This window comes from Phocoena sinus, chromosome 9 (assembly GCF_008692025.1).
Source record: "Phocoena sinus isolate mPhoSin1 chromosome 9, mPhoSin1.pri, whole genome shotgun sequence".
In the NCBI taxonomy this organism is placed as follows: Eukaryota; Metazoa; Chordata; class Mammalia; order Artiodactyla; family Phocoenidae; genus Phocoena; species Phocoena sinus.
The window spans coordinates 52798274-52826265 of NC_045771.1; the positions used below are offsets into that span (position 1 = coordinate 52798274).

The 27992-nt window shown below is 38.4% G+C and overlaps 1 long non-coding RNA gene across 1 annotated transcript in view; it reads left to right on the plus strand.

The window, feature by feature from the left end:
* The window catches only part of LOC116759814, a 127454-nt gene extending 100229 nt beyond the window's left edge, over positions 1-27225 (plus strand). The window contains exons 2-4 of the long non-coding RNA XR_004351550.1: positions 9471-9979; positions 14247-14404; positions 24474-27225. This is a non-coding gene — a long non-coding RNA (uncharacterized LOC116759814). The remainder of the gene's footprint in view (positions 1-9470; positions 9980-14246; positions 14405-24473) is intronic.
* The last annotated feature ends 767 nt before the right edge of the window (positions 27226-27992 follow it).

Below are 27992 nucleotides of genomic sequence, written 5' to 3' on the forward strand. Positions count from 1 at the left end.
TTTCAAAGAAGATTAAAAAAAGGAACTATATCATACATCTGGCAGACATTGGGCAGTAAAAATGTCTTCTTGTGAACTTTCCAGTGCTGTAATTTAGTCAGACATTTAGAGGAGTAGGGATTTCAAGGCATTTCTGTTTTCAAGCCCACAGAATTCAATGGCATGTTTTTAAAAATTATGGTTAAAGTAACTGAAGTGTAAATTGTGTAATTCTCATATTGACTTCATTTCAAAAAAGAAAATAACATTTAGATTTAGAGAGAAACAAGCTGTCAACAGCTTTGGGAAATCTCTAGGTAGGTCTAACTATGCCAAAGTCCATGGGAATAAAATTAGGCCTTTTCTCAGTGATGTTGCCATGGAGAATGATGTTTTCATCCTTCTGTCCACATGATTTTCTAGTTTATAATATGCACATATAGGATTGAGAGTACCAGTATTGTTAATATTCTCCTGTCAACAACTCTTCCTGTACACTCTTTTGTTTTTCCTTTTATGTTTTTGTTAAGCTTATTTATATTTCTATAGAGTTAAATAAAAATTGATTCACAAAACATTGGCTTTAGGATTTATAACAATTGGCCTTACCATTAGACTTTTACGCATATATGAGAGTGTGTATACATGGGTTCTCAGGAGGACCCCCATTTTGCCTGCCTTTTTATGTCCATTTATAAGCCTCTCCCTCACCATGTCTTGTACCTACAGCAGGTATGTTGTCCATAGGAAAAGGTATTTTCAAGATCTTTCAGTTTAAACTCAGCCAGATACAGATTCTGCATCAAAATGCATTGTAGAAGTCAGAATACCCCCAAATTACAAAAGCTCAGTCATCCTCCTCTCTCCTGTCAATCTCAGGTAAGATGTGCATACAGCAGTCTGGCTTTTCTGGGACTGACTGCTCTGGCCCTTCAGGGTGCCCATTTAGTGCCACAGCTGCTTGTCTGCCCAAGACTCCCTGTAGGGCTGCCCCACAGCAAGTCTGAGACCCTAACAAACTCTCTACTAAGTATGTTAGGCTGTGCAGTTTAGTTTCTCCCATCACCTTCAACAACACCACCCCCTTTCTTAAAGTTGAAGACAATTCAAATTTTTCAAAGCTTACAGGAAACACTGTAAATCTTACATTTGACTCTTGTCCCTCATCTGCCCATTTCCTATCTTCCTCCAGCCACAGGTAACCACTGTTGTCAGTTTCTTATGTGTCCTTCCAGAATTAATAAAAACAAAAGAGTTTTTTTCAAGCCCATACCAGTATCATCTTTTCTCTGTCTTACACAAAAGAGAAGCCATACATTAAAGTTTATTGAGATTAAAGTTTTACTGAGCTCTGCCCACCAGAGCAATGCCCAGCTCTACCCAGCACCAGTCCCTTCCATCAGGAAGCTTGCACAAGCCTCTTAGATAGACTCATCCACCAGAGGGCAGACAGCAGAAGCAAGAAGAGCTACAGTTCTGCAGCCTGTGGAACAAAAACCACATTCACAGAAAGAGAGACAAGATGAAAAGGCAGAGGGCTATGTACCAAATGAAGGAACAGGGTAAAACCCCCCCAAAACAACTAAATGAAGTGGAGATAGGAAACCTTCCAGAAAAAGAAATCAGAATAATGATAGTGAAGATGATCCAGGGCCTCGGAAAAAGAATGGAGGCAAAGACCAAGAAGATGCAAGAAATGTTTAACAAAGACCTAGAAGAATTAAAGAACAAACAAACAGAGATGAACAATACAATAACTGAGATGAAAACTACACTAGAAGGAATCAATAGCAGAATAACTGAGGCAGAAGAACGGATAAGTGACCTGGAAGACAGAATGGTGGAATTCACTACCGTGGAGCAGATTGAAGAAAAAAGAATGAAAAGAAATGAGGACAGATTAAGAGAACTCTGGAACAACATTAAACGCACCAACATTCACATTATTTGGGTCCCAGAAGAGAGAGAGAAAAGAGAGAGAGAAAGGACCCAAGAAAATCTTTGAAGAGATTATAGTCGAAAACTTCCCTAACATGGTAAAGGAAATAGCCAGCCAAGTCCAGGAAACGCAGAGTCGCAGGCAGGATAAACCCAAGGAGAAACACGCCAAGACACATAGTAATCAAATTCACAAAAATAAAAGACAAAGAAAAATTATTGAAAGCAGCAAGGGAAAAATGACAAATAACATACAAGGGAACTCCCATAAGGTTAACAGCTGATTTCTCAGCAGAAACTCTACAAGCCAGAAGGGAGTGGCACAATATATTTAAAGTGATAAAGGGAAGAACCTACAACCAAGAACACTCTAGCCAGCAAGGATCTCATTCAGATTTGACGGAGAAATTAAAACCTTTACAGATAAGCAAAAGCTAAGAGAATTCAGCACCTCCAAACCAGCTTTACAACAAATGCCAAAGGAACTTCTCTAAGTGGAAAACGCAAGAGAAGAAAAAACAAACCCAAAACAACTAAGAAAATAGTAATAGGAACATACATATCAATAACTACCTTAAATATGAATGGATTAAATGCTCCAACCAAAGGCACAGACTGGCTGAATGGATACAAAAACAAGACCCATATATGTGCTGTCTACAAGAGACCCACTTCAGACCTAGGGACACATACAGACTGAAAGTGAGGGGATGGAAAAAGATATTCCATGCAAATGGAAATCAAAAGAAAGCTGGAGTAGCAATACTCATATCAGATAAAATAGACTTTAAAATAAACAGTGTTATAAGAGAAAAGGAAGGACACTACATAATGATCAAGGGATCAATCCAAGAAGAGGATATAACAATTATAAATGTATATGCACCCAACATAGGAACACCTCAATACATAAGGCAAATGCTAACAGCTATAAAAGAGGAAATCAACAGTAACACAGTAATAGTGGGGGGCTTGAACACCTCACTTACACAAATAGATCATCCAGACAGAAAATTAATAAGGAAGCACAAGCTTTAAGTGACACAATAGACCAGGTGGATTTAATTGATATTTTACAGGACATTCTATCTGAAAACAGCAGATTACACTTTCTTCTCAGGTGCACAGGGAACATTCCCCAGGATAGATCACATCTTGGGTCACAAAGTAAGCATTGGTAAATTTAAGAAAATTGAAATCGTATCAATCAACTTTTCTGACCACAGTGCTATGAGATTAGGAATCAATTACAGGGAAAAAAACGTAAAAAACACAAACACATGGAGGCTAAACAATACGTTACTAAAAAGCAAGAGATCACAGAAAAATATCAAAGAGCAAATCAAAAAATACCTAGAGAAAAATGACAATGAAAACACAATGATCCAAAACCTATGGCATGCAACAAAAGCAGTTCTAAGAGGGAAGTTTATAGCAATACAAGCCTACTCCAAGAAACAAGAAAAATCTCAAATAAACAACCTAACCTTACACCTAAAGGAACTAGAGAAAGAAGAACAAACAAAATCCAAAGTTAGCAGAAGGAAAGAAATCATAAAGATCAGAGCAGAAATAAATGAAATAGAAACAAAGAAAACATTTGTAGCAAAGATCAATAAAACTAAAAGCTGGTTCTTTGAGAAGATAAACAAAATTGATAAACCATTAGCCAGACTCATTAAGAAAAAGAGGGAGAGGACTCAAATCAATAAAATTAGAAATGAAAAAGGAGAAGTTACAACTGACACCACAGAAATACAAAGCATCATAAGAGACTACTAGAAGCACCTCTTTGCCAATAAAATGGACAACCTGGAAGAAATGGACAAATTCTTAGAAAGGTATAACCTTCCAAGACTGAACCAGGAAGAAATAGAAAATATGAACAGACTGATCACAAGTAATGAAATTGAAACTGTGATTAAAAATCTTCCAGGAAACAAAATTCCAGGACCAGATGGCTTCAGAGGTGAATTCTATCAAACATTTAGAGAAGAGCTAACATCCATCCTTCTCAAACTCTCCCAAAAAATTGCAGAGGAAGGAACACTCTAAAACTCATTCTACGAGGCCACCATCACCCTGATACCAGAACTACAGAGATACTGTATAAAAAGAAAATTACAGACCAATATCACTGATGAATATAGATGCAAAAGTCCTCAACAAACTACTAGCAAACAGTATCCAACAACACCTTACAAGGATCATACACCATGATCAAGTGGGATTTATCCCAGGGATTCAAGGATTCTTCAATATACATAAATCAATCAATGTGATATACCATATTAATAAATTGAAGAATAAACACCATATGATCATCTCAATAGATGCAGAGAAAGCTTTTGACAAAATTCAACACCCATTTATGATAAAAACTCTCCAGAAAGTGGGCGTAGAGGGAACCTACCTCAACATCATAAAGGCCATATTTGACAAACCCACAGCAAACATCATTCTCAGTGGTGTAAACTTAAAGCATTTCCTCTAAGATCAGGAACAAGACAAGGGTGTCCACTATCATCACTATTATTCAACATGTTTTGGAAGTTCTAGCCATGGCAATCAGGGAAGAAAAAGAAATAAAAGGAATACAAATTGAAAAAGAAGATGTGAAAACTGTCACTGTTTGCAGATGACATGATGCTATACATAGGGAAACCTAAAGATGCCACCAGAAAACTAGAGCTAATCAATGAATTTTGTAAAGTAGCAGGATACAAAATTAATACACAGAAATCTCTTGCATTTGTTTACACTAACAACGAAATGTCAGAAAGAGAAATTAAGGAAACAGTCCCTTTCAGCATTGCAACCGAAAGAATAAAATATCTAGGAATAAACCTACCTAAGGAGGTAAAAGACCTGTACCCAGAATACTTTCAGACACTGATAAAAGAAATCAAAAGTGACACAAACAGTTGGAGAGATATACCATGTTCTTGGATTGGAAGAATCAATATTGTGAAAATGACTGTACTACCCAAAGCAATCTACAGATTCAATGCAATCACTATCAAGTTACCAATGGCATTTTTTACAGAACTAGAACAAAAAATCTTAAAATTTACATGGAGACCCAAAAGACGCTGAGTAGCCAAAGCAATCTTGAGGGAAAAAAATGGAGCTGGAGGAATCAGACTCCCTGACTTCAGACTGTACTAAAAAGCTTCAGTAATCAAGACAATATGGTACTGGCACAAAAACAGAAACATAGATCAATGGAACAAGATAGAAAGCCCAGATATAAACCCATGCACCTATGGTCAACTAATCTATGACAAAGGAGGCAAGGATATACAATGGAGAAAAGACAGTCTCTTCAGTAAGTGGAGCTGGGAAAACTGGACAGCTACATGTAAAAGAATGAATTAGAACACTCCCTAACACCATACACAAAAATAAACTCAAAATGGATTAAAGACCTAAACATAAGCCTGGACACTCTAAAACATAAATCACAGCAAGATCCTTTTTGGCCCACCTCCTAGAGAAATGGAAATAAGAACAAAAATAAACAAATTTGACCTAATGAAACTTAAAAGCTTTTGCACAGCAAAGGAAACCATAAATAAGACCAAAAGACAAGCCTCAGAATGGGAGAAAATATTTGCAAATGGAGCAATGGACAAATGATTAATCTCCAAAATATATAAACAGCTCATGCAGCTCAATATTAAAAAACAAACAACCCAATCAAAACATGGGCAGAAGACCTAAATAGACATCTCTCTAAAGAAGACATACAGATGGCCAATATGCACATGAAAAGCTGCTCAACATCACTAATTATTAGAGAAATGCAAGGCAAAACTACAATGAGGTATCACCTCACACCAGTTAGAATGGGCATCATCAGAAAATCTACAAATAATAAGTGCTGGAGAGGGTGTGGAGAAAAGGCAACCCTCCTGCACTGCTGGTGGGAATGTAAATTGATACAGCCACTATGGAGAACAGTATGGAGGTTCCTTAAAAAACTAAAAATAGAATTACCATATGACCCAGCAATCCCACTACTGGGCATATACCCAGAGAAAACCATAATTCAATAAGACACGTTCACCCCAATGTTCATTGCAGCACTATTTACAATAGCCAGGTCATGGAAGCAGCCTAAATGCCCATCAACAGACAAATGGATAAAGAAGATGTGGCTCATATATACAATGGAGTATTACTCAGCCATAAGAAGTAATGAAATTGGGTCATTTGTAGAGACATGGATGGACCTAGAGACTGTCATACAGAGTGAAGTAAGTCAGAAAAAGAAAAACAAATATTGTATATTAACGCATATATGTGGAATCTAGAAAAATGGTACAGATGAACCAGTTTGCAAGGCTGAAATAGAGGCACAGATGTAGAGAAGAAAAGTATGGACACCAAGGGGAGGAAATGGAGGGAGGGTGGTGGTGGTGGTATGAATTGGGAGATTGTGATTGACACATATATACTAATACGTATATAATAGATAAGTAATAAGAACCTGCTGGATAAAAAATAAATAAAATTCAAAATTTTTAAAATTATTATTTATTTGACTGCGTCGGGTCTTAGTTGTAGCACACAGAATCTTCATCGCAGCATGTGGAATCTTTCGTTGTGGTGTACGGGCTACTCGCTAGTTGTGGTGTGCGGGTTTTCTCTTCTCTAGTGGTGGTGGCGCGCAGGCTCCAGAGCACATAGGCTCTGTAGTTTGCGGCATGTGGGCTCTCTAGTTGAACCACGCGAGCTCAGTAGTTGTGGCACGTCGGCTTGTCCCCTGCATTGGAGGGCGGATTCTTTACTCCTGGATCACCAGGGAAGTCCTTTACTCTTTGTTTTAGCTGCAAATATTATTCATTATATGAATGTTCAATAATTTATTTAATTATTCCCTTATAGATGGACACTTGCATTGGTTCCATTCTTTCACTATCACATTGGTAGTTAAGAACATTTAACCATTATTTTTTGTGCAAGTGCAAGTATATATGTAGGATAAATTCCCAAATGAAACTGCAGGCTCCAGGGGTATGTGCAGTTCTTATTTTGATAGATATTGGGAAACAGTCTTCCATAGGGATAATCTTAGCAGCAACATATGAGAGTGCCTATTTCCTCACAGCCTGGGCAGCAGAGTATTAACACAATTTTAAATTCTAACAATGTGATAGATAAAATTGAGACAGTTTAAATTCACATTTCTGTTTTTATGAATGAGGGTGAGATCTATGGCGCAGTCCTGATTGGGTGGACCTTTTGAATTCCTGTTGGACTATGCCCCTTGAACTCTCATAATTTTATGCACTATGAAGTCATATGGGGGCTGCTCAGAAGGTAGGACCCTCCAGCTCTGTGTCTGGATGTCAAGGTTGACACAGCTCAGAGAATGTGCTTAAGTGTGTTTCACTATTTCTCTTAGAATGAGCCCAGTATTTATCTGTCAAATTACTGAATTTCATAACTACTAATTTGTATTTTCTTCTGATAGCTTATATATTCTAAGACTAGCAGTTTTATTAAATCACTTGTCTTTATCTGTGATGACAAACACTGTCTATTTCCTGTGTAAGTGCTCTGGAATTATGACAAAAGGATAATGATTTTTCATTATGGCAAATCTGACATTCTCCCTGCATTTCCATCACATGAAGGACAAAATAATGGAGGGGTTTCTTTATAAATATTGTCCTCTGGGTATCATCTTTTCTACTGCATTCTCTTCTATACAGGTGGATGTAGAAGATGCCACCAGGTGATTGCATTCATATAGGCATTCAATATTCAGCCAGTATTTATTGAGTATCTACTATATGCCAGGCACTGTTAGAGGCACTTACTGAGATCTGTTACAGCCCAGCAAAGACAGACATTGTGTATTCATCAAGCTTACTGCATTGTGTGTGAGTAGGAAGGGCTATGCATGGACAGCACATATTGCACTCTGTCAACAGATCAAGACTTGCAATCGGGGCACCAAGTTCTATTCTTGGATTTGCCCTTATCTTCCTGTGAGTATTGGGCAAGTTCTTTCGTCTCTATGGGCCCCAGATTTCTCATCTGTGAAAAATGTAATGTTGACTAGAATAGATGATATTTACATCCCTTCTAGTTTTAACATTCTAAGATCATATTGCCCATATGCTACTTTTACAATTTGAAAAATACCGAAGAATCCACATTTATATACTAAGAAGAATAATTGTGCCCCCCCTCAATTTGTGGATACACCTCCAAGTATTCGTAGCAGGACATATATTTTCCACAGGAATATATTAGAGCTTGTATGTAAACATTTGCATTGAAAAATCTCTCAGGATATTAACTATTCAACATTTATGACATATTTTTTGTTGAAGTATTTCTGAGTGAATAAAATGTCACAAAATATAAATCTCAGCAAAAATCTTTAACAATAGACAGACTCTGGAGAAGCCAGAAGTACTCAGAACATGGATGTCAGAAACAGACATTGTGATGTTGGCCTGTGCCCTGTAGGACCATCTCACCCCTCACTCTGGAAGGGTCTGGCTCCACTGGAGCAGAAGACATTGTAGTCTAACTCTTCATCTAGAACCAGGCTACCTGCCTATGAACCTGGAAGCAGTGGATTCATTTTTGAAAGATGCTTGAAAACATCCCACAATATCATTTCATCAAGTCACCCTTACCTCTGCTTTTTCCATACCCATCTCTGTTCTCTCTTATATTCACCCTGGGGTATTCCTCAGGTTAAACAATTTCATCTGACATGGCAGCAGGTTAAACTGTACACTCAGTTTTAAAATGTAACCTATTTCAATGATTTTCAATCCAATTTTAAACAAGTGAAAGAATTTCATTGTTTACCTTTAATGCAAAATACTTAATGATATTAACTTATCACTTGTCACTTTGGATAAACAATTAGTATTTCTTTATTATCTTCAAGTTAACATGATTTAGTGGAAAAACAATGGATTTTTGATGTCTTGTTTTAAATGCCAGTTTCATCAATTACTGGTTGTAATTTACCAGCTTTATAATTTATATGAACTTAAGATTTTTCTTCCTCAGATGATGATACTAATAACTTTCAAATTATTATGAGCTTAGAAATAATATATAAACATACAAAACTAAACACAGTAGGACTCAATAAATGTTAGTTGTCTTATCATTATCATTATAAACATTATTACAGCTTATCAGATTAGATATCTGCTAGCAATTTTTCCTCTAAAGTTTTCATATAAGGCAAAGATTAGGAAATTAGGTCTTGCTGTTTTTATTTCTTATTGCTATTTGAAAACATCTAGCAACTTACATGATGAACATTCAAATATCAGACATATTCAAAGAGAGATGAATCACTGCTCACATAACTGGTAATTGATCACTGTGTATAGAAAGTATTGCGTTTATTCCTAAAATGCCAACAGTAGAGCTCTTTAATGAGCTATTTTTCTCATGATTGCATTTCTCAAATTCATTATCATGAAAATATCAACATCATATTTTATTTAATGCAATTGGCCTTTCTTGAGTTTGGAGACTTAACGAAGAAAGCAATTCTGTTTTTACAGGAGAAAAGAAGACTGAAATGCCATAAAGGAGTGATCCAAACAGGGGCACAAGGATTCATTTCAGAACTCAGCCTGGCTTTCCAGGGACACAGCACCACTGCAGAACGGAGCCTCTAGATGGCGAAGGAACACCGCGGAGTCGGCGTGGGCTTTGCACCGCCCAGCGGCGATAGAGCTCAGAGCCCGGTGATTTAACAGCCCGCACGCCGACCGGTCAGGATAGCAATACCAATTCACCAAGTTATTAATTATGCTCTCAACATAAAGGCCGAACTCGTATTTTCAGGCCACTGTGTACCTCCGCCTTAAAAAAAAAAAAAAATTGCTGAAATATAAGAGCGCACGATGTGTGATACAGCAACGCATCTTTTTTCTCAAAGGAAAGCGTTTTTAGGAGGTTGGCCTTTCATTGTTTTAGAAGCAATGACCTTTTTGGAGGGGAAGTGCGAGACCCTCGGAGAGCCGCCTGAGAGCAGAGTGGGTATGGTCCAGACCGAGAACTCCACAAGGTGGGTGTGGGTTTGATTCCCCGCTCCTCCACTTGCTGTGTGTACTTGTCTAAGGTATGGACTCTCTCTGAGCTTTGGTTTGTAGTCTGGAGATAACAAGGGCACCTACAGCATCAGGTGATTGTAAAGAGTGAAAAGCTTGGCACAGAGCTTGGCATGTGGTAAGTGCCCCATAAATGGCAGAATTGGAGCCTGATGAGGTACTAGCACGAGTTAGATTGGTTTATTCAAGTTGAACAATCCACATCATGGAAAAGTGAGACATCACTAGAATCTGAAGCAGTGATCAGGCATCCTATCAGCTTTTCTACCTTGCTATTTAAATGAAAGAATGTGCCGACTTCTCTAGTTCTGGCTGACAGAATGTCTTGGAGGGAGGAGGGGTGGCCGCAAAGTTCTGACAGGAAGCTCAGCGTACGCTTAAGCACACCACCCCGATGTAACTTTTCAGTAGAATTCTGGTGCTTCTTAAAAATCAGCGTAAACAATCTTGTCAACAGCTGATTTTCAGAAAGGAGAGGGAAGAGGAAGTGTGTTTTTCCGGATGCCTGGAACCCAGAGTCTTATGCTACCAGATTCTGGTTAAAGTTGGTGCCCTCAAGAAGCATCTACCAAAGGAATCATAGAGAAGTCACAGAAAGTGATATTTTGAATGGTTTTCCTGTAACAGTTGAAAGACAGTGTATTACAGCTATGTAAATGTAGGAGGTTAGGGAAAAATATGACACGTTAAACAAGTAAAATTGCAGCAAGGGGTGAGAAGCAATCTGTTTTTAAATCCCATTGTCCTCATCTTTTTTTTTTTTTTTTTTGCGGTACGCGGGCCCCTCACTGCTGTGGCCTCTCCCGTTGCGGAGCACAGGCTCCGGACGCGCAGGCTCAGCGGCCATGGCTCACGGGCCCAGCCGCTCCGCGGCATGTGGGATCTTCCCAGACTGGGGCACGAACCCGCGTCCCCTGCATCGGCAGGCGGACTCTCAACCACTGCACCACCAGGGAAGCCCTGTTCTCATCTTTTTATATTTTGGCCTAATCTTTTCATTCTCAAAGAACTTTCAGCCGTAAATTACCTGGGAAACACGTGAATAGTGATGCCAGAAGTTAAAGGAGGTAGAGCTTTAAATACTTTCCTAGGTACCCACGGATCCAATTACCTGAAAATAAATGGAAAAAATAGGCACTTCTGGTTTGTATGCAGAAACAACAGCAGATCTAAATGCCAGTATTTAACTTACACCCTCTTCTCCGTGCCCCAGAGAATCACGAAACAGGGAAATGTTCTGCAGGCCTCCCAGAGCCCGCATCCCTGGACAGCGGTGTGTGGCCGCAGGCCAGTCCTGCTTCTGTCCGCACTGCTCTGCTAAAGTGGCCTCTACCCTGCCCTTTCCCTCCTCACCTCCTGAGGTCAGTGGACCTGAAGCAGGGATGTTAGTGGCTCTGTGGGCCTGAAGCAGGGGCCCCTCCTTGCAAAGCAGCAGTTCCAGTTCTTGTCTAGGCCAATGAGGTCTTCTCAGTGCTCTTTGGAAGGTTACACATAATGGAAACAATCCCTGTGTACTTAGCTTTTACTACATAAAACCTAACTACATAGGCTTCCATAGATTCTGCTCTAACCATGGTTTAAATTTGTTCTTTCCACTTGCACTTATTTTGTGCCTATTACATGCCAGGTCCTGTGCTATATGCTGTACAGACACATAATAGAGTAGGATGTGGTCCCTGCTCTCAGGTGTTAATGGGAGAAACAAGCAGGGAAAGACAAAGAAGGCATTACAGTGCCGGCACACCTGGTATGTGATTAGCCTACTGCTTTTCTGGAGTCGTTGTCTTTGGGAACTGGGGTGGTTGGCAGTGAATTAATTGTGCAGGTGGGGAGCTGGTGTGAGGGCAGAAAAAGGGAGAGGTCTCGACCTTACACATCATGTCAGGATTATCTCAGCATTACATATCACAGAGCAACCGTTCCATCACAGAATGTGGCGAGTTGGACCCTGTGTATTATAATCTACTTTATTATGGAATTACTTTCAGAGATGTAGGGGCAATCTGTAGTATTCACGATGACTCAGAATGATGATTTTTTTTCTTTGCCAAACGGTGTCTCTCTCTGTTGGAAACACCCATCGCTCTATGCACAGTGAGCTTCCTGAAACCTGAGACAAGGCCGTAAGGAAAGAGATAAAATTATAATTTTTTTATTCAACTGAAAGGAGGAAGAGAGGAATTGGTTAGGATTTGGAGATGTTAGATCTCTTGATTTCTTGTATGAATACCTAGTGTATGAGATTATGGAACAAACTCTGTTATAACTCGAATTGACAGCCTTGGAAATAACATATATAAATAGGTTTAATTGTCTTTTATTTTTTTAATTTAATTTTTATTTTATATTATAGTTGATTTACAATGTTGTGTTAGTTTCCGGTGTACAGCAAAGTGATGGTTTAATAGTCTTTTAATGGCACAATCTTAAGATAAAAGTCAATATTGGTACAATGTTTGGAAGTAGGCTTTTGGTATAAGGTCATTTTCAAATGTGAGGGGTTTTTTTGCCATTCCTTTTCTCATAGGTAATCATAATTTTACTGTACACATCAATACTACTGCACTGTGTCATTCAGGTTTCTTTGAATGAAATAGTAACACTAACAAGATGCAAGCTACCATCTAGAACGTAAGTGAGAACTGGAATCATTTGGTTACCATAGGCACATGAATAAATGGGGACCATCCGTCTTTCTTACAGAAACCCAGAGATTGACTCTTTGGATGTTGAGAGCAATTGAATATGATTAATATGTGTGTATGTGTATGTGTGTGTTTGTGTATTTCAAAATTTATAATGTATTTCTGCCATCTTTATTAAAAGTCTTTAAAATGTAAAAATATGAAGAAACACATATTCATCTGAAACATGAAGCAATCCGCCAGGAAAACCTTTCAAAACTTCATCGTAACACCCAGGAAGTGTCAAGTCATTCGTCATGTATAATTAATACATCCCTTCTTCCCTTTCCTCCCTGAGCACAGACTAGTAAATAACACCATTTTCAACAATTTGTTTCCATGTGTGGACAGATGTATCGCTTAATTTGTCAATTCTGAAAATTTATTTATTCTGGTCCATTTTTGTTCTGGGATGCAAACATATACATACCTGCTACTGCAAATATGGAATAAAAATCTTAATTTTGTTATGTTAAAACCCAGCATTGTTTGTGTATAGCCTTTGCATTTGATTTATCAAAGCATCACAGTATTTAAGTAAGGTGAGATAGTTTTATGAAATGCAGAAAAGTCTAGTTGCAGAAAGGTCATGGGACTAATATAAGCATAGTCTATTCAACTATATATATGTGCAGAGGCTACTGGTCAATGATTTCCCTCCTCCAGGATGGTTTTTGAATTAGAAATAAATTTTAGCATTTATTATGTTATATGATCATGCAGAGTATATGCTCAATTAATACATAGTTATTTAAAGTTAATTTTGGATTATCTTCCGTTAGGGGAAGTAGATTTTGCATAGCTAATCCGCAAATATTTGTTTTAGTGTCTTACTGTGTGGTTAGAAGTTTAATTATCAGTGGTTTTATTGAAATGTATGAGAATTCAAAACTTTATATCCAATAATCTAGTCATCTAACCTAAAACTAACTCAGCTGGGTTTTCTCAGTCCCTGTGGAAATTTGATACTGTCATTTCTTAGAGAAATAAAAATCACCAGAGTAAGGAAAACTCTATCTTTTATCCCTTTCACCAGGTAGGATGGTGATAAAATATTTTAGTTTCAAACAGTAAGCAAAAGAACACAAATACAAATACATCAGAAGAGTAATTGGCAAATGATTGTAATAATTTATTTATTTAATCATGGCAATGAAAGTAAAACAGATTCTCACATTGTTTACCTTTTTTCCATGAATAATTAAAAGGTAGCTATATTATTTTTAAAGTTTTTCTCAGTCTTCAGGGCAAATGAACAATAAAAGATAGTAGGGAACTAAAGCAGTTATTTGTGTTACTCTCTCAAAAATTCTAACTAGTTACATATGTGCTACATAATTGAAGCCAAGACAGATATTTTAACTGAAATAGATAAATACTTCCTTTGGTTTGCTAATATGATTAACATTTATCTGTATCTGAAAAAGCATACTAATTTTCAATGTTATGTTTTCTATTAACTTCAGAAAAGCTCTCTTCTTTTTAGAGAAAGTTGTAAATTAAATTCAGTGTCTTTTTTATCCTTAAAACACATCTGCAGGCCATCCAGGTGACAAGCATTATCAGCTACACGTTGCTGAGAGATGAAATTGGATTTTATAAGCTGCCTTGAAAATTATGACATGTTGAGTTCCTTGCTTTAGTGGAAGCTCGGCTCACACACTACTGAGTTGAATGGATCTTTATCTTGTCTGTTGGGTGAGTAACTCCTTTTCCTTGAAACTCTCCTTGGTATCCTCAGAATCACAAAATACGAGAGAGTTCTACTTGTGGGAGGTGAGAAGCTCTTTGGTGTTAGGGGCTAAAGGAAGTTCATCCGTAAACTTCTCTGTTCTTTAGACCCATGTAGAGGGATTATTCTCAAACTGACACTTCCAACCAGAAGCTTAGTTAAGGACAAAGACAGAAATAAAATATAAAGAAATTACGTTGGTATGCATTGGTTTTATAGCTCCAGGAACTCTAGGAACGCAGATAATACATAATTACTCAAAGGATGATATTTTTGGAAAAAAACTTCGTCTCTGACCTGCATAGTCCTGTCCAGTACTATAATCCTTGATTCAGAAGCCCCCCTTGTCTTTCCTTCCAAATGGCCATCTTTGATTTTTCTGCAAGTGGGAAAATCCCAGTTGTGTTCTCATTGGATGTCTCGGTGAATTTATGAGACCCCGATTTTCTGGCAGGGAGTAAAAGAATGCATGCAGTTTGGTTTTTCTCCTTTGAGTTATTCCCTTTGGAGGTCTTGCTTAGAAGTTGCTCACTATTAATTTCAGCTGTGGCCCCGTGTGAGCTTCTGGCCTCCAGTATCCATTAGGATACTTGCCCTTTATTCACAAAGAACCCTAGTTCTGAAATGATGTGAACTCTTCTTTTCCCCCTTCTTTTGAATATATATACCTTTAAATGTACAAGTGTCAGCTCCTACATTTTCATAACTTCTGAATGGATTTCATAGAGGATACATGCCCAGCATGTCTGTGACCCCAATTTATTCCTCATTCTCTGTTCTGTACTGATACTTTACTGATGAAAAAGAAAATAATGCTGTAACTTGACAGCTCGCTGCATTTAGGAATCTCAGATATATGGATGAGGTAAGGTCCTAAGGAAAAGTTGCATAAACTGGAGTCATAAAAAAAGCACACTGCTGAGACTGTCTTTGAATATGTGTACCATGGAATAAAGGGACTGATTTTGCCACGGCAGTAAAATTGCAATAGGTCAGCTCCTGCAGCTTTGATTGCTGCTTAGAAGTTCAGAATTCAGATGTTATGAAAATGCGGGAGCTATCACATGTGCATTTAAAAAACATATTTTAAAGGAAAAAAAGAGTTCAGATCACTATTGAATCTCTACTTGCACAAAATGTAACATTCTCTTATTTATATTTCAAACTGGGCTTTCTGTAACATTGGCACACAAGAAATTGAAAAGCATGGAAATTGCATAATTTAATATTAGGGCTTTTTTACTTGCCAAGAATTGAATAGAATCTATTCAATTCTTATTAAATAGAACAGCTAAATGTTACATTATATAATGCCATACCTCACACAATAAACCAATTTCAACTTAAGAAATTAGTTTTGCATAAGCCTGGCTATTAGTATCAGCTGCCAGGGGACTGACGTGTTCATTATTTGTATTCTCCCTTGTTGACGTTTTACTGTAGTGGGATTTCTGTACATGAGTTCTTGAGAGAGTACGTAAAATAGTGAAAGGCTGAACATTTCTCTGAGAGGTTTGAGGACTGCAAAGTTCCACCCTGACCTCGATGGAGTGCTCAGAGAGGTCAGCAACGATATTTTGGGGAAGCAGACACGATTGCTTCCTCACCTAGGCTAACTACTGAAAAACCAGGAACTTTCCCCACTAGAGAAATACTTTGAGAGGTAAGTAAAAAACAAACGAGCAGACTATTTATGTTTAATGTTCCCCTGGAGACTGGCTGCTCTTTAAAAAAATATTGTGTGCCCAGGAGAGGAGAATTACTCAGTAGCAATCTGCCTCTTGACTGAGTTCTACCTATTTTGCTCACTGTTTCATTTAAAACAAGCTTCTAATTTGCTGTTTTCTTTTTAAAATATTGCTATCTGTTGATATTACCATGGTAGCCATGCTTTGGCAACCAAGCATGAGTGTTGCCCAAAGAGTACTCAAAAACCAGAGAATAAAACAGTAATAACATAATATTACATAATAACAACAATTACATAATAACAACGTCATAACAACTGCCCGCGTTCTCACCTGTGGAACCTCCATACAACTAGCTGGTAATGAAAAGATGGAGAAATGGAGGGTGTAACCTTGAGTGGAGACAAGTGAAAGGAAAAGGGTTTAAAAAAATGATGCCCACTTAAGGCTCATGTCTTTGAAGTAATCATGGCATGTTTTTAAAGTTTAACTGGAAGTAATCAGAAAATCTATGCTTGGTGTGGTGGGCACAGGCAATGTAGAAAGCAATTCCAGTAGACCAGCTAAAGAACTGGCTAGGTTGGGAATGGGGGAGGCTGAGGAGAGAGAATCACCCAGACCATGGTGTTTGGACAGACGACTTTCCCAACTCAATTGTAAGGCCATCATCTAATGGTAGAATGTGTGCGCGCGCACACGCGTGAGTTTGTGTGTGTGAGTGTGTGCGTGTACACGCACACGGGTGCCTGTAGGGAGTGTTTCTCTAGTTGAGTCTAAACTGGGCTTCAAAATCTGGTTGTGTTTGACAGAGAGTTGGTGTCCCCTTTCCACTCCAGCAGATATTTGTATGTGAGTGTGATTCAGGAGTGATTCAACGAAAAAGTTTGTAAGCCATTTTTTTTTAGTGCAAGGACTCTTGAGAGAAGGCTAGAGGCTCATGGTTGTTATTTCCTAAGTAGAGTTCTCCAGTAGAAGGTCTGTTTACCTCCTATGTATCCCTTGAATCCGTTTTCTTCTCTCTGTTACCACTGATAGCGCTTTTAGTTTTGGTTCTTATCACCTTGTCCTGATGGCAGTTGCTCTTCAGCATTTTCTCCCTAGAATCCATCCGTCTATCGTTTGTTGGCAAAGTGATTGTACTATAATTCTGGATTGATCACAACACTGTCTTACTTAAAATCTTGTAATGAATTCTGGCCACGTTTAGGAACAAATCCTCACCTTGTCCTTCATGATAAGTACCTGCCTACTTCTGGCCTCGTCCATCAGTTGATCTCCTCTCCTCATCACTTGTCCTACACCGTTAACGAATCTCCTTCTAGTTCCTGAATCCAGCTGATTTCATGCCTTGCCTTCTCTGTGCGCCTGGAACCCTGCCTTTTCCCCTCCCTCTCCAACCCACCCTTCCCTCCAACTAGCAAGAAGGGAGCAGTTAAGAAAGGAAACTGATTAGCTGGTTGGCTTTATAACTCTGTTTTGAAATGGTAACTGTTCAGAAAATATTTTCTGACCCATTTTCCAGATCAGTTTATACAAAGAACTTTACGCTCTCTCTCAATTTTGTTAGGAAATTCAGTTCCATTTATTGAAGTACATTGAGATTTATTGATAAGGCTTTGTTCTTCTAATAATGACTATTATTTGCATGAAGCAGTGTAAAATACTAATATTTCTGAGAACAATCCACATTTGGTTTTGCAATATTTAAAAAATCTGGTCAAACTAGGAAACTCTGGTCAAATTTCACTAATCGGCAACAACAGCCGCGACACTAATCTTCATCTTGTGGTTCTAGCAGAGGCATCCACAGTGAGCTAGTTGGGGGCAATATAGCTGTGAGGAGAATGACCAGATTCTCTCAGTTATTTGGGGGCTGTTCATATCATAAGAGTGTGTACTGGACAGTATCTGGGTATCCCTTCCTTATGAATTTAGAGAAAACTAGATGACTGACCATTCATTGCTAACAGGTCAGTGCTGATGTTTCAAAAAGTCTAAATTAGTGACTTAGTCTGGAGAAATGGGATGTTGAAAATGGGGAGAACCTGTCTTGAAGTAGCTCCTAACCTTGGCTAAGTCCCCTTACCCTTCAGCCTAAAGCATTGCTTCTGAAACTTTCGTGTACATCAGAATCACCCGGAGGGCTTGGTCAACCATGGCTGGGTCCCATCCTCAGAGTTTCTGAATTAGTAGGTTTGGGGTGGGGCCTGAGAATGTGCATTTCTAACAAAGTCCCAGGTGGTACTGATGCTGCTGGTCCGGGGCTAGACTTTGAGAATCCCTGGGCTATAGAGTATAAGAGTGCCTGCATTCTACTCCATTAATTAAGGGCGTAATTATAAACATGCCACTGCTCTTTGAGTTATGGTCACTTTTGTAACATGTAGGTAGGAAATGGTTACAACACACAATTTGAAAAGAGAACTAACATAGTTTGTTAGTCTCAACAAACAAAATTATTTAATACCTTTTCTCTAGAGAGAAGCAAATACTCAGAAGAGTAAAAGCAAGAGAGAGTTGTATCAAAAGTTCCCAGCAAGACTTGAGTTTAGGCAGCACACGGGAGGTAGGTAAAAAAAACATGCACACATACTCATACCGCTTTTTAATCTAGTATATTGCTGCCTCTTAATTGGCTGATAAATAAGCAACAATGGACTTAAGCAGTATCAAATTATAGTAGACACTGCTGTGTGAGTTTCAAAATAGCTGAGAATTACATTTAATTATAGTAATAGAAAAGGAAGATTATTTTTGCTTGTTGGGGGAAATAAAAATATCATGTGTACTAAAATATCCAGCACATTCTTTTTGTCCCTCTCAATTATTCCTCGTGCAATAACACTAACAAGAATCAAAGCCATTTTCTTTTGCAGTTCACTTTTTCATAATGGGACAAGAGATAATAGAATGAAGCAACGTTAGTATTTTTTTTCAAAAGCAATGGTTAAGCTCTGAGATGAGTACATATACAACACAATCTCATGCTCGTTCTGTCACTTCCATTTGCAATACTGTAAAATTATTCATTTCCATATGATCATCCTTTGTATTATCCGTCCTCACACAAAGATTAAAATATGATTTGCTATGGCAAGAACATCTACCAGTATATTTTCAACTCTAGGGATGGGATACTAAACCTTTTCTAGGTAAGTCTCAGTTATCCAGAAAATGCAATTAATCAGAGCAACGCATTCCTTGAGATTTTGGTATCTATAAGATGCTTCATAGATGAAAATGAAATTAGCGGTCCCCAATGGTTTTGAGTTATTTTCTAAATCTGATAGTAGTTTATGCTGAGATGCCCAAAGCAGCTATGTCTACAGAGCAATTTGACATATAGATCAAATACATAAATATAGTTTTATTAGCCTAGTATTCTAACCAACAGATAATTATATATATTCTAAATTCTGAAAAGAAGTATCATTCATATAGGAAGTGAATTAAAAAAACAAAATAGTTACTTTTATTATTCCCTTTTGTAACATTTAGAATTTATATATAATGCAGTCATATAGAAATTAAACCAACAGTATCTCAGATAATAAAAGCAATAAAAGGAGCATATTCAGTAGTATTGAAGTCTGCATCGTCATAGTGAATGTTCTTAGATTTATAAGATTAATGTGTCATCACCAGATTTAGGGAGTGATTTAGATCATTGAAGTTTCTGGAAATCATTTTAGTGAGGAGAGCTCCCTTTATCTTACTGCAACCACACAGCTTGCAGGAGCATCGTGAGAGCATTCACTTCAGCTCAAAGCATGAGTTTATTAGCCTAGAAATTCAGACCTCCTGACTCATCCACAATATGGATTTGAGTGAGTTGCTGGTATGAATTCAACCTTTAGGAACTTGCCACCTCTCTTTTCAATTTCGGTGTTAGACTATTCTGTTGCTTACTTCTCATCATAATTAATTAATTTATAAATAATTTATACCTCATCTTCTCCCAAGAAAGGATTTAGGGAGGCTGCATTTCCCTAGGAAACTACCATAAGTGTATAATGAGGTGGAGTTCAGTATCCTCTGTGTTCTCTCTTGGTGGCTGGAAGGTCACGCCTCCTCGTCTGGGAAAATAGTGCACCACAGCCTCCTTTGCCAGAACCCCTCTTCTCCCACTCTGCCTGGCTCACTTTGGGGGGTGGGGTGGGCTGATTGTCCTTGTCCTAGTTATTAGGGACACAGACCAGGTTCAGATTCTGTTTCTTCCACGTACTAGCTTTGTGGTCTGGGGCAAGGTACTTCATCTCTGAACCCATATTCTATCTTTACAACAGGGATAATAATTGCAGTTATCTTACAGGGTTGTTCAGAGGATTAATGAGTTATTATGCGTAGAATCTAAGAAAAATGCCTGGCAGGTAGCAGGCACCACTGGAGTGCTAGCCATTGTTATTCCACACCCTTCTGTTCTCAGCTAAGATGCTGTTTCCTCAAAGAGGCTTCCCTGAGACAGCACCTCAAGCCAATGCTGTAGGACCATAGGAGCCTGCACTTTTCCTTATGATTCTCATCATCATTTGCTGTTGGTATTGAGGGCACCATGAAGTTGTAAGCTCCAGAAAGGCTAGAATCTGTCTGCCTCAACACTCTATCTCTGACATTTGGGATAGTGCCCAGCACAAAGCAGTCACTCAGTTACTGTTGAATGAGTGAATCCAGGGAGTACCTGTCTGTAAACATGCTAACTGAGATGAGGTTACGAGTAATTATTTTGTTAGTTTTGCAAATTTTATTTTCTTATTTTTAACAATTAATATTTGCTTTCTTTCTTTTCTTTTTTTTTTTTTTTTGCGGTACGTGGGCCTCTCACTGTTGTGGCCTCTCCTATTGCGGAGCACAGGCTCCGGATGCACAGGCTCAGCGGCCATGGCTCAGGGGCCCAGCCGCTCTGCGACATGTGGGATCCTCCCGGACCAGGGCACGAACCCACGTCCTCTGCATCGGCAGGCGGACTCTCAACCACTGCGCCACCAGGGAAGCCCCCAACATTTGCTTTCTTTATGTAATAGTAAAAGAAAGTAAAATTCTGTTATACCACCTTTATTGTGCTATTGTAAGTCACTTCAGTAAGGCAGCAAAGGGGCTGTAGGACGGAATTCATGTTACTGACCTCAGGTTCAGCTGCTCGCCACTCAAAAGCCAATACTCAAGAGACAGGTGTTGATTGGAAAAGGGAAGGTTGCTTTATTCAGGAGGCCAGCAACCTGGGGAGAAGGCAAACTCATGTCCCAGAATCAACTCTGAAGATTCTGCTTGGTCATGAAAGTTCTTAAAGGGAAAAAGGTGAAGTATTTCATTAATCATTGAGGAAGGGGGTCAGACTCCTGTCATCTCCCACAGTGCAGGCTTGTTTACTCCTTGTGATCTTTCTTTAGGTGGTATCTTGTTGACACCATCTGCTCATGAGATTACTAAAGGGGAAGCTGGCCAAAAGATCTATTCATCTGTTAATTATGTATTCTTCATTTCTACTTCTTTAATCTAAGGAAAGAATCAATAGGTTAGGCAAGTATTGAGTGATCAAAAGATTTGAAAGGTGTGCTTGGGATGGAGGTTAGTTAAGCATGGGGGCATCTGGTGTAAAGATTGGTTAAAATATAGCTTTACTAAAGTGACAAGACAAAAGGCCTCCTGCAGAGAGCTGCTTCCTGCAAAGAGCTACTTATATTCACATTTTTTTGTGTGTGGAACTTTGAAGTTGATTAGTGGTTCTCAATTGGGGTGATTTTGTCTGCTAGGAGACATTTGGAAATGTTTGGAGACATTTTTTGGTTGTCTCAACTGAGAAGGTGCTATTGGTATCTAGTGTGTAGAGGCCGAGAATGCTTCTAAACATCCTGCGATGCACAGGACAGCTTCTTCCCTTAATGAAAAGCATCCAGTCTGAAATGTTAATAGTGCCAAGTTTAAGAAACCTTCACATAGATGGATGGAGACGTCTACAAAAATTGAGTTTGTGTAACTTTCAAAATTGGCTGAGCTAAGTAACAGAACATCAGAATTTTGAAAATTAATAAAATTGATTGTATTTTTTTTAATTGGCAGTTTGTATTTGCTTTGTGGTATGATTTGCTGGTAATTAAGTAGAAATGAGTATTTAATGTAGTATATTCACCAATATCGTCTGTGTCAGTAGAGAACTTTATAGTGTGCTATATGGGGTTTTCCCTTTACATCCAATTGAAGTGGTTTGAAAAGAAAAGTGTCAACTGACTGCTTGTTTGCACACTTCTAAATGACCAATTTGACAGAATTTGTTTTAAGAGAGCAGTTTATGAGTCACTTTAGCTAAAACTGTTGGGCGTTGCATACAAATAACCATACTGCTTACAGATTGTTGTTTTATAGCTCTGGACTAATAAAACAGAAATAAGGTAGGGCTCTTTAATGTTTATGGAGCTTGGTCTATTTGAATTTGAGTTTAACATCTGGGAGCATATCAGCCAGGACAGGCTAGGTTATGCTGCAGTAACAACATCTCTGTGGCTTAACCCAACAAAGGTTTCTTTCTTCTTTGGAGTCCACTGTGCATCTGTATGAATCTCCCAGACAATTGACCCTGTTTGACAACTCATGCTTCCGGGCTGAGGAAGGTGCCATCATCTTGGAACATACGGCCTTATTAGTCATGTGGCAGGGAAGACAGAACATAGGAAATTGCAGGTTAAATCTTTAGTGTTTTCACCTGGAATGGACATAGGTGACTTCCAGTCACACTTTCTTGACCCAGCAAATTACATGGGCAGATTTAGGCAGTTGGGGAAGTTTAATCCTCCCATGTGGCATTGGAGAAGAAGAAATTCCTGAGTGTGAGCTGACCTAATTAGCTTTCCTATTTGTTTACCTTTATATGTGGTATTCAGGATGGTTATTAAGAAGGTATTTGCTAAGTACACAGATGCCATATCTCACACCAAATTATTCTAATTTCATTACGCTCATTTGGGGTCTGTATTTATATTTCACTTAATGTATTTATAATTTGCTTCTAAATGTTTGGGCTTCTAAATGAGAGTCTGTACCAGATGCTACAGTCTCTGGTTTCTCAAATGGGCTAACATATTCTGTAGGGTATTGAATGCTAAAAGATAAAGATGGTGGCCTTTGCATTTTACATAATGGTAAGTAATCACAACATAATTTTTGTGGTAAAACAAAAACAAACACACCTCAGAATGCCAAAAAAATGATGAATTTTTAAGAGAAAATATAAGACCTCAGTGAAATTTTATGCTGAAGCAGGTTGCTTATAGCTATGTCTCAGAGGAACGTATGTCCTTTCCTCTGCAACAAAGATTACTTCACTGGGCAGGGTTAAGAAACACTGCTTGTGCACCTACTTTGTTATTCAACTTTGATTTGGATATTCCCTTAGTTGTCTACATTTTGGTAGAAATGATCATATCATGTTTTTGAAAGTGGAGCTCCTTCAGGAACCCATTGTTTTATTCATCATGAAAATGAGGTTTTCTTTTGCAAAGAGGAATTCAGAATTTCTATTCTGTGTCCTACTAGTAGTTAGGTAGGAGAAACTGGATCATAAAATCGACCATTGTGTTTGTTATTCTAGACCACCTCATGGAACTGTGGGAAGATACTGAACTATACCCACTCTTCCTCATTTTACCATGTGATTCTATTTATGGTTCATACTACCTATAGCTATTTGAGTCTGCATTCATTCATTCATCAGACAACTTGGGAGCATCTACTGTGTGTGACTGGCATTGCGCTAGGTGCTGAGGGTTAGGACAAGATGAGTAAGACAGTTCTTACCCTCAGAGACCTTGTGTCTAGGACATAATGGCTACAGGGGTTGTGAAAAATCTCTCGTTCATTTCACATATGTTTATTGTGCCCTGGCATGTGACAGGCATCCAACACTACAGCGAATAAGGAGCAGTAGAGTGTAGTGTAGAAGAGCCAGACAGCCTGGAATCAGATTACACTGTGGGGCTTCATGGAAGCTCTTTAACCACCTTATGCCCCAGTTTCCTCATATGTAAAATTGGGGTGATGCACAATTTACTGATGTTATAGAATTCTTAGGAAGATCCTATGAGTTGGTATATAAATCGCTATGTAACTTGTAGCTCCTACTATTATTTGTCACATTTTTTCCCCTCATGCTTTACTCCCTCCTCAAATCTATATTCTTTCCCACCTCTCCTTTCCATTCCCTTAGACCAAGCAAGCAGTCCCAGTAATGAACCATTAATTTGAATATTGTAGTTTATCAGTAACCTGTTAAAAATACTGCCTGTTAAAAAAACAGTGAAAAAAAATATAGCTCTAGCATTTTCTATAACCCTTTCTTTTGTTTGTTTCTTTGTAGTCATGAAAAAAGCCATTGCAGATCACATTCTTTAACGGACTTAACCAGGTAAGATGTTTGATCCAAGGGCAAGACAACCCCAATCAGAAGTTCTGTTTTGCAGGAGCCTCTTCCACTTTGCCAGATGCTGAAAGTCTGGAATGTCTCCTGTCTGCCCCCATTACCAGGGCCCTATGCTTGTTCCACGAGCATAGGTGGGCATTCATCAGGGGGGCACACAGTTGTCAACAACCTGCGGGGCTACCTTGGCAGCAGAGCGGCCAGTACCGGCAACTTAAGAATGTTATACTGCCTTTATGAAGTGCTTTGCCAGTGTGGTTTAACTTTGCAAAGAAATAGGTGTGGAGAGAACTCAGTGGAGACCCATTCTTTGTCAGCATTTGCATTTTATAGATAGCATACATATACATTTCCCATTTCTATAGTAATATGGCTTTAATCTTAACGAATGCCATTTTGGTGGTTCTCTTCAGAGAGTGGAATTAACATTCACATGTGAACAGAAAATGTTAAAGTATTATTAGTCTTCTGAGGGTTTTGCTTCTGGCTATGCAGTTTTAGAGATTTCATCTTGGTTAAGGGGAAGCAAAATACCACCATTTCTGCTTGTTAGAAGGAAACTCTCCAAGGTTTCTGTCTATTTCAGGCCAGGGTTTTGATTTTTCAAAGCAGAAAAAATGTTTTTTCCTGGACCCTGAATATAACCTGAAGTCAAAAATCAATTGAAAAGCCAGCAAAAAGTTGGCCATGAGTGCTGTTAGAATCCTTTATTGGTAACAGTTTTCTGGTTATTACTAACACATTTCTTAATTAACTGCCTATGTCGTTAATATAGTTCTGTGTAATTTTAGAAGCTCTACTTTTTTGGTGCTTATATCTTGCTTCGCTCCACAAAGAGTGTAAGTGGACAAACCCCATTTTGCGCTGATGAGAACTTGGCTTCAAGAGTCATATAAAAGAATGGGTTTAGAGTACTGTTTAATTCCATGCCTTTGCCGCCCATCTTTTCTCTAAAATACGGAGCCCTTCTTGCTCAGCTACTCTCCAAGCCGTGATCATTTCACCTTATATAGAGATTCTTGCTTATCAGATAAACATGTGCATAGTATCCCAGATTTTGGTTATATAGTAGTCAGTATGGGGGTGTGAAACTTAACTTTTGTTAGTGTAACTTACACACACGTAGACACACATCTGCCTTTCAAGTGTAAAATTTATCTTATAGAATCTAGGTTTTCATCTTGCATACTTTTGTACTTAAAAACAAAGTATAACATTCCAAATCCTAAGGTGGTGTTCAGTCATAATAAAGACAGCCTTCTCACTAAAAGAATATTTATCAAGGGCCTTATTGAACCATGCGGTTATCTTTTTAAATCCTCCCAAGGGCTCTACAAGGTAGATATTGTTATCCCCACGCAAATGATAAGCTAACTGAAGGTCTGAGATGTTAAAGGACTTGGCTAATGTCACAGCTTTTAAGTGGTAAAGCTGGGATGGATTCAGTCACGGCAAGCTCTAAAGGCAGCATTGAATTTCAGAAGGCAGAATTTCAGTGTGGTCCTTGGACCAGCTGCCTCAGTGTCTCCTGGGAGTGTATTAAAATGCAGAATCCTGGGCCCCAATATCATAGGATCTGAATCTGTATTTTAAGATGATCAGGTGACTTACATTCACATGAAAATTTGAGAAGGGGTGTATGTTTCTTTTTTTTTTTTTCTTTGCTGTACGCGGGCCTCTCACTGTTGTGGCCTCTCCCGTTGCGGAGCACAGGCTCCGGACGCGCAGGCTCAGCGGTCATGGCTCACGGGCCCAGCCGCTCCGCTGCATGTGGGATCTTCCCGGACCAGGGCACGAACCCCTGTCCCCTGCATTGGCAGGCGGATTCTCAACCACTGCGCCACCAGGGAAGCCCCAGGGTGTATGTTTCTTAAAAAATAACTTCCGGGCAGTTAACTATCAGACATTGAAAGCATTCTATTTAAGACCCTTTTCATCTTTGGGCCTTTGTGATTTTTACCTAATTACAGATTAGATTATAGTTCATTATCCTTCAGCTGTTTTGCTTCTGTATCTGGCTTTGCGCTAGTCTGACAAGGGTCATGTGTCGTGCTGGCTTCTGTGAAGTTTCTTAGTGATCTGTTTTGGTGGTATTATTGTTAGTTTATTATTGTTAGTTAAAATGACCTTATGACTATAAAACAAGAAAAATTGATTCTGTCCTAACTGCTTGATCTTTCCATGTATTCAGGTAATCTTCTTGTCACATTCCTTGCCAGACTTACCTTTGCTTGTTTAATTCTTGAAAAAGGTTGACTTTTTCCTTGTCTACTAGTTCACATCATTAGAAGTGACTTGCAATGATAAAACCTACTTAAAACAGGCAAGATAAAAGGAAAAATTATAGAAACAAGTTTAAGAAGCTGAAACATATTTATATTGAATGAATATGAAATGAATTAGTTGCTGCCGTTGAAAACGGAATTCTCCTTTTTCGGGCAGTGAAGTCAAACAGGGGAGTGTAAGAGGCTGCCGAGCTCTCAAAGTAGGATGAATAGAATCATTCATGTTCATCTGGAGAGAAACACATTTTCCTGCAACTGAATACTAAGAGGAATATATTAGGTGTCTCTTTGTATAAAAGGTCATAATGTAACATGACGAATAATGTCATATTTTTTGAAAAAGAAAATGAAAAGAATTTTAAAAATATACCTTTCTCATGTTAGTCTTCAATAAATGCTAAGGTCATGAAATTTAGATTTTGTGAAGTGATTTTGGGGAGGGAATGAAAGCAGTATGATGATAGTATATTGTTTCTTGATGATTAAACTGTTGAATAGAGTGACAAGAGCTTGAGAACTTTATCTAAATGTGTAATTTAACATGCCGTTTGGACTGAGCCTCCCTCTTGCATAAGGTATATCTGAAGTGGGCTTTTTTGGCAATCGATTCTGGATTTTCAGATGAGTGTGTAAAGTAATAAAATGTTCTGCTATTGGCTCAAGGAGGCTTAGAATACCAGGCATGTCGGTGGGAATGTTGACATCCCATTGTGAAAAGCATTTTTCTTTTCTTTGTGGGAACTCTGACTGTTGCAAACCTCTTCTGATTAGATAATGGAGGAGACCAGTTTTTTGAGAGCATGTAGGTTAGTCGGCAACCCTGTAACAAAAGAAGCAAATCTCAAGTATCTTTCCCAGAATTGTTATGGATGATTATTAAAGACGATGGCTACATGAATATATATATTGGGTTAACCAAAAAGTTTGTTCGGGTCTATCCATAAGATATGTTATGTAAGATGTTATATATTTGGCTGAAAGCAGATTTTTTTAAAAATGAAAAATCCAGTCAACCATGTTTGGATCATTCAACATTAAACCATTTTGAGGCTCAGTTTTTTTCCAGTTTCTTTCTAAACAGTGGAATAATTATTGAACAAAGCATGACTCAAATCTCAAGGTGTTCCCAAACTGGTAAGGGAATAAAACTCTCTTAACCCTTATGTAAGTAGAA